The sequence below is a fragment of the Cyrtonyx montezumae genome, unplaced genomic scaffold, assembly GCF_038088225.1.
Source record: "Cyrtonyx montezumae isolate F1298 unplaced genomic scaffold, pur_monq_1.0 scaffold_7, whole genome shotgun sequence".
In the NCBI taxonomy this organism is placed as follows: Eukaryota; Metazoa; Chordata; class Aves; order Galliformes; family Odontophoridae; genus Cyrtonyx; species Cyrtonyx montezumae.
The window spans coordinates 3,826,343-3,834,072 of record NW_027072078.1 but is presented as its reverse complement, the minus strand read 5'-3'; the positions used below and the strand labels follow the sequence as shown (position 1 = coordinate 3,834,072).

At 43.0% G+C, this 7,730-nt stretch overlaps 1 long non-coding RNA gene across 4 annotated transcripts; it reads right to left on the bottom strand.

Moving 5' to 3' along the window:
• Positions 1-298: 298 nt before the first annotated feature.
• Positions 299-7,437, bottom strand: LOC136057798 (uncharacterized). Of its 4 annotated transcripts, XR_010623074.1 has the most exons (4): positions 7,363-7,432; positions 1,085-1,210; positions 529-685; positions 299-420 (listed from the first exon to the last, which is right to left on the bottom strand). It is a non-coding gene; the product is annotated as an uncharacterized LOC136057798 (long non-coding RNA). The 4 variants fall into 4 exon arrangements; XR_010623075.1 differs by lacking the exon at positions 1,085-1,210 and having other exon boundaries at positions 7,363-7,437; XR_010623076.1 differs by lacking the exons at positions 1,085-1,210; positions 7,363-7,432 and adding an exon at positions 6,091-6,190.
• Positions 7,438-7,730: the final 293 nt, after the last annotated feature.

Here is a 7,730-nt window from a genome sequence, read left to right as displayed (position 1 = left end):
ATAAATATGAGGTAAAATATAACACCAAGAGACTAATAATTGACAAGGGATCAGCTAAAGTGGGAGGACATCTGAATGCACAAGGATGCTATGCCAGGAGAGCTGGCCCTATAAGTACCAAATCCCCTTCTAGCACCAAGAATAGAGACCTGAAGAACAGACCTAAAGGGAAAAAAAGGGATTTTTGTCTCCTGTAGACCCCTCAAACAAACCCCCTTGCTCTGTTGCCCATCAAGGCACTGCAGCAAGCCACTCCTCAATCACAGTGTGGGTGCCTGGACCCACTGCTTACCTCCTGTGTTGGATTTGCTCCTCTTCTGCACAAACAGGGCTGGACGAGGTCTCTGCCATCTTGCATCTCCCAGATTCATCACATGGTGACAAGGGCCGTGTCCCCAGCAAGGCACGTGGCACTGAGCTCTGCAGGCAGTGGCAGGACAAGTGTTAACACAGAGCCATGAGGCTGGCAGGAAAACCAAGAATTAGGGTGTGGGGCTGGGGCTAGGAAAGACAGTGCACGTGCAATACCTTTATGACTCTTGTCCCCTCTACTTAGGTGTTGGCTCAAACCAAACAGAAAACTTTGCTGTCTCCAGAGAAAAGCGTAGGCGTCCAAAACAGGGAAATATTCTGTTGTAGGAGTTTTCTGCTAGCAAGAGAAACCTCTGTGCTGCTGGGAGATTTCCTTCAAGGAAAGAAAGGTTTAGAAATAATTTATAAGTACAAAAACGGATTACAGCATCCATTTCCTGATTTTAATATCAGTGGATCTTCAGCTTATGTTCATTGTCTACTCCGTAAAGCTCGTGGTGTTCTCAGTGTCTTACTTTTCCTACCACTTCATAAAAAAGTCTGGGGACATTTCTAAACGAAGAGACACCGGATCACTCTGTCAAACTGAAACCAATGAGGTGCTATGCTTCCAGATTTTGTCTGCAGTTCTCTTCTGGCAGACAAATCTCAGCCTCGGCTAACCCAGAAAAGAAGGTCAGGCAAGCCATCAAACATTTCAAAGCACAATTAAGACCCTAAATGAGAGAAGTTAAAGTTTAATGCTGGAACTGCACCGCCAGTTGGTGCTCACCAATTACAAGGGTCACTTGAAATACGATCGGCAAAACTGCTCCGTGTCAGAAAGCTGCCTCTGCTGATGGGAGTGAGGAAATCTTCTGGCAAGGCAAACAACCTTGTTCTAATAATATGACTGCTGCTATAAAAAGAAAAAAAAAAAGCAATTCAAATTCAGTTTGGAGGAGCTTGAAGTTGATGCATTTTGATGCCCTTAGAATAATTCAGCTCCCGTATGGGTGTGGTTATCCAAATGAAGTCAGAAATTAACTCTTCATACCAGGAATAAGGCACTGAAGGATAAATCAGAGACTGGGAGGGGACAAGAGCCAGGAAAAATAGACTAACTCAAAAATACCATGTAATTTCTTTTTAATAATGTGTAATTTAATACCGATCATCATTTCCCTGCCTTATGAATTCTTCAGCGGAACAACTTATTCTTAATATTAAAAGAAAAAAAATAGCACAATCAAAACTAAATGAAAAAAGAGAAACATTCAAGCAAAGCATTTCAACATCAAAATGAATAGGAACGAAATGAGGACTGCATATTTGGCATTCTTCTGCCTCAGCCAAAGACATCTGGCATGCTCCTGCATCGTGTTTATTATTTGAACAAACAGCAACTTTCTCAGGAGCAAAACATCATGAAAGCCTCTTCTCTGCCCTCCTCCCCATGCCTGACAGGCTTGCTCTAGAGGATAAATACTGAAATACTGTAGTAACAACGTGAATGCTCCAACAGTGTAGTTATTGACAGCATAACAGGAAAAAAGTTTGGCTTTAATGCTCCCAGTAATGCCAAGCCACCGCAGCAAGGACTGTTTTCCATTAAGGACCAAGGGTTTGCCAGGATCCGACTTCCCCTAATCAGACATGGAAGGAAGTTTAAGATTCAGTGGAGCATCCAGACTTGCTCTAACTTCAGCTCTGTTTTCCCTAAGTCACAGAAGTTGACTGTTTCTGGGAGGGGATGGCCTTGATGCTGATAAACACTCATAAACACTATTTACTCCCAACGTTTCTTCCTGGAGTATGACTTCTGATGGGGCAGCTCCCCATGGGAAAGAAGCCTGGACTGGCTTCCTGATAGCTTTTAATGAATCTGTTCAGATAAGCTCAGACATCTGCTTATGGCCTCACAGCACTCAAAACCTCCATATTCCCCGTGTGAGTTTTTGTATGAGTGTGTAAAGATCTTAATGCACACAGGTCAGCATTTCAGCTACTGTAAAACATGTAACATAAGGGGGCAGTATCTGTTATTTGACACAGACCTAAGGTATGTCAGATACCAAGGAGCCCTCTGAGGCTGTGAGGGGGTAACACAGTGCTCCTCCTCCTCTGCACTATCTCTGGTTTCTGTAGATGTTTTGTGGGCAGGGGAACAAGAGTGAAGGGAAAACAGCGAAGGGATACTTTAAAATTGCTTACTGTTAAACAAGGGAAATGGCTTTAAAATAAAAGAAGGGAGATTCAGATTAGATGTCAGGAGGAAATTCTTTACTCAGAGGGCAGTGAGGCCCTGGCAGTGCTGCCCAGAGAGCTGTGGGTGCCCCAACATTGGAGGTGCCCAAGGCCAGCTTGGATGGGGTCCTGAGCAGCCTGAGCTGGTGTGGGCAACCAGCCCATGGCAGGAACTGGAACTGCGTGGGCTTTAAGTGATTCTGCGATAAGAACAAACCCAATTTCAGGCTCTCCTCTGATCTGAAGGCACGTTGCTGGGGTCCACACCAACTCAGAAACAACAATTTTCTTATCAGTGACATACCTGACAGCATTTTAAACCGCATCTTCTTAAGATGCTGGAAAAACAATATCAAATCTGAGATTTACCAACGCCATCCATTTCTGCTGACAGAAAATACACAAAATGCCATTGAAGACAATTGAATGTGGATCCTTTTCAACCAGGACTAAATAAATAAATAAATAAACCCACAACACCCAAACAGTGTGCCTAATTAAGTCGTGCTCCAACACATACTGCAAAAAAATCCTTAGCTCAAATGCCACCTTGACACGTTTAGCTATCTACTTTCATTATAGTTATCTTCATTTCTGGTGTATAATCTGAGTCGTAACATAAAGGTTTCTCTTGTGGTAGTAAGAGGTGACATTATAAGTCATTACACCGTGGTTTATAATGCCAGTGGAATAATTTTGCATCAAGGGTTACAACTAAATTCTTGAAAGAGAACGATGTTATGGGAAGTAATTACCTCCCCCCCATACACACACTAGCTATTAAACTTTAATAACTCAGATATGATTTCAGGTTTCCTAGAAGATGGGTTTGCAGAGAAGGTTTCTGTAATTCACACATTTTAGCAGCCAGAAGTATCTAGTGAATATTCACTATTTCATTTATACAACAAGAAAGAATTGCAAATAAATAGAAAATGGGCTGTTCGTGGCAGAGCAGAAGAAAGGTATTTTCCTCAGCTCAGATCCCAGATAACAAATCTCATCTGATGGGCAGCTTGTGTGTCAGCTAATCCCATAAATATAGTTATTTAGACTAGAAACTGCAAGTGACATATGACTGCAGACATAGGAAGAGAAATCTGGGATGTACTTAAAGGATTAGATCAGAACCAGCGACAAACGCCCTGTAATTATTCCAGGCAGTTGCACTGGTTCCCTAGCTGATTTGAAAGACTGAGCCACCTCCTTCGAAGAAATACATACAGCCAAGTATGGGTATGTATGCATTTTAAAGTAACTCACTAAATTTGTCTCCTTGCCTGTTCTATAGCCTTGTCATTCTGCTTCTGTCAGCTCAGCAGCATGAGCAAAGCAGGGGACATCTGTGACATTCCTTGGACCAGCCAGATCCAGCCTTTTCTGGGGACACAAAAGGAGCTTTGCTTCGTTCATCACATTACCTGGAAATAGCAGAATGTCATGTAGAAGTAATGCATGAGTGACTACCTTCCTTGAGCACAGCCATCTGCTTGACAAAGCTTCTGCATCCTTTCCCTGGTGAACAGCTCGTGGTGCCGGAGCGGGGACTGCAGGGAGAAGTGCATGGGAAGGAGGAACTGGCCTTCAGTGACAGGCAAACCCATGTCCACTTTAAAGAGAGGACCTGAGACTCCTGAGAGCAGGAGTCCTGCTCATTCCCAAAGGCTTTGGTCCTTGGAGTTGCTGGAGATACTCCTTGGAAGGATTTGCTGGACCACTGGTTCGGATTAGCAGAGACACAAGGAAAGCAGCCACGTAATGGGAAAGGCATAAAATACTCAGTAATGTTTTCGCAAGGAGTAACACCCCTGCTGCTAGCAGGATGCCATCAGCTGGCAAATACTGTGAGAGGAAAACCCTCGTGCTGCCTCCAGACTGCCCACTTCAGCCTGCTATATGGGAAAGCAGAAGGAGACCTGGAGAGATCAGGAGCTCCTTTTGGTAAAGATGGGAAGAAACTGAAAGGCCCCATGAGACCTCCTAGGGGGTATTACAAGTTCCTGTATACACAAACTAGCACAGATTGACACATCAGCAACTAAGAAGAGAGAGAAAGGAGAACTGCACTTAAAAAAAAAAGCTTTCTAGGGTATTTATGGCTAAGGCAAAGAAGAGATCAAATCCCCAAAGCTGTGTCTACCAGCTGATATTTAACTCAGAACTGAAGATCAACAGTGACACAACAACAAGTAAGCACACAAGGCCAAAGACATATTAAACTTGAACTTGGAAACAGATGAGAGGACCATTAGAAACACTTGTTCAGGCAGCATACTCCAAGAGGAGTAATGCAGTCCAGAAAAGACAGCTACTTCTTACATGGAGCTTGGTGTAGCTCAGTGAGGAAGTTCTTAGAGACTGGCTGTGAGGTCCTCAGCTTGGTGTCACATCATGCCACATCCCACCATGCTCCTTATGATGCTAGGTGAAGGGCAGAGGTTGCTCTCTGCACCAGGGGATCGTTTTCCATCTCTCAGTGGTAATTTTTCAGTTAAAGCCATTCTCTGGTTAACTGCTTTGATTAGCCTCAGCAGATTTGATGTACAGCCCGACCTTGCAACTCCTCTGCATCTGGCTCAGTAAGGACAGCACTCAGACTTAACAAAAAAACTCTTTATAGCCTGTATTTAGACAGGCTATTTTAACACAAGGATTTTGAAAGGAAACGTGTCTTCAGCATAGCAATAGACAACAGGTAGATTGGATTTTCTTGCTGTATGATCACCCCCACTGAAACCTCTTCATGAGGAGCTTCCACTAGAGAAGCTTCCACCTTGCCCTGCCAGCCACCCTCTAGCAACTTCTTGTTGTACAAAATAACAGCTCATCCAGAGCCAATCCATAATACTATATCCAGTCCATAATGTTACCAGATAGCCGACTCTGTCCACCACAAGAGGAACGGGAGTGGTCTCAGTGTGTGTTTGGATGCACTGTTTTAGGCACTAGATGTCAGTGTTTTACCTATGCTTACAGAAATCTCCAGTCACAGTGAAAGACTTACACAAATAAACCAGTGCATAAAAATGTACCGTCATTACGTTCACTAAGGTTTTAAGGTGCATAAACAAAGAGGATATATACTTTCAGTAGCAAGAAAAGTTCCACAAATAAGCATATAAGAGTCAAAAGAACTTATATTATTAAAATATTATTAGAAAATATTAACTGAGGCTGATATCTTCAAAAGGCAAATTAGAAAAACAAAAAGAGAGCTTAATATAATAATAACAATAATAATAATCAACTGATTAAAAACATTTTAGCCCGAATATATATCAGCCCACCTTTATCTCATTATCAAATCAGCACTGCATTATCTGGTTTAAAATACAGCCCTGTTCCTTCTCCTCGCGGTCTGCCTGCACGTGCCACTTTCAAAGGAAACTTGGATTTTAAAAGGCTGGGGAAAGGAGGGGAGGAAGACAGCCCATTTATAAACCTTTTTCTCCTGTCTCAACACAAAGAAAAATACTCCAGCTTCACCACACTCACACTATTGGCTCAAAAGTTAAGGACTCCTCACAGTACTCAACTAACACACCAGCTCACCTGCCACCAAGGTCATCTTGTATGTGGTTGCCTCCTACTAGCTGAAGTCACATCCACCTGAAATAAAATTTCTCAGTCTCTTTAAGATCTCTGAAATAAATTCTGGAGCAGATTGCCATGCCAATGCATTAGGCTCAATATGCAATGTCAAGTACGTGGCACCAGTACTCGGTGGCAGCACAAGAGCCTCAAGGGAAAGGCAAGGGAGAACTTTTGCTGCAGAAAGATCAGTGCTAATCTTGTTACGTCACTGCTCACAAAGAGTTGCACAGGTCATCCAAGCAACTACAGAAAACTGAGAAACTTTACTGACAAGATAGGGACAGACTCATATTTGAAATTAAATCTAAGGCTAAGCCACTCTCTAGAAGAACACATAAAGAGCCTTTGCACTTCAGAAGTAGATGATAATGATACTATCAAGTTCAATGCTACATTTATGGTTTATTTTTAGACAAAGCCTGGCAAAAAGAAAAAAAAATTAAAAATCCAATTTTCTGCTCTGCTTCCTAGAGAATAAAAAACAAAAAAAACAAAAAACCCTATCAGTGACCATCTAATGATCCATCCCATCTCAAATGCTGAAAACTCATTAGTGTTCTTCCAGCCCCATGGATCCAGGCCTTGTACCGGTGCAGTATAACAAGTCCCAGTTAATCCAATCACTGTGCAACATTATATCCCTGCACGTGTTGGGGAGAACGGGCATCCATCACTGACACTTAGCAGAGGGCTTGTTGGAGAGGAAAGCATACACCAGGCAGGAAGCAAGGAGACACTGAAACACTCATTTTTTCCCTTTTTTTTTTTTAAACACGTGGTACAGCTTTTGATTTAAGAAACCTGGGACACAACAAATAGAGCAGCACCCCCAGAAGCACGTGGTATCGCTGTGCTGGGAGCCATACCAGGTGTCTGTGGCTCTAACAGTGGCTCAAAGGGTCCCCAGTGGTTCAGGTTTGAAGGAATGACAATATGAACTGACATCAGGATTTGTTTGTTGTCTGGAAGCAATACATCAAACAATTCATCACAAATCAGCTTTATATTGCGGGACAAAATATTAATTTGCCTTCCGTTATCTTTAAAAAGCCAAGGCAGCTCACCAAGAGAAAAAAAGGGCCAGAAGACAGATGCTGCAGGACTTCAACAATCCACAGGGAGTTTATTTTTACACCACACTGGGATCCCTTGTCAGCACCTCGCCTCTGGATTGCTGCAGCCCCAACTCCCACCGACATCGAAAACACAAAATCCAAATTCCATACTTACATCCGCACCTCCTGGAAGGATCCGTGCACACTGCTGCCTCTATTCAGCTCTGATACACTTTCCCTTTCATTATCAGGCACCTGTAAATATAAAATTTTCTTATGTGTGTAGGTGTCACTCTGAACAGCTACTCTTGGTGCATTAAGCAACTCCTTTGTTCTTTTTCTGGCAACCACCATGCACTGCAGCTTATTCTGGAACTGGAGCCAAGTACACTCGCTTGGCTGTTGCTCACTGCACCTATGGAATGGCACTTGGAGGCAATTGCCTAACATACAGTAATACTGTCCCATTCCCACTTCCCTATGCCCAAAGCAGTCAGAAACTCAGCCACCTAGCCTTCCTCCCCAAGAACTAAACTCAGCTTC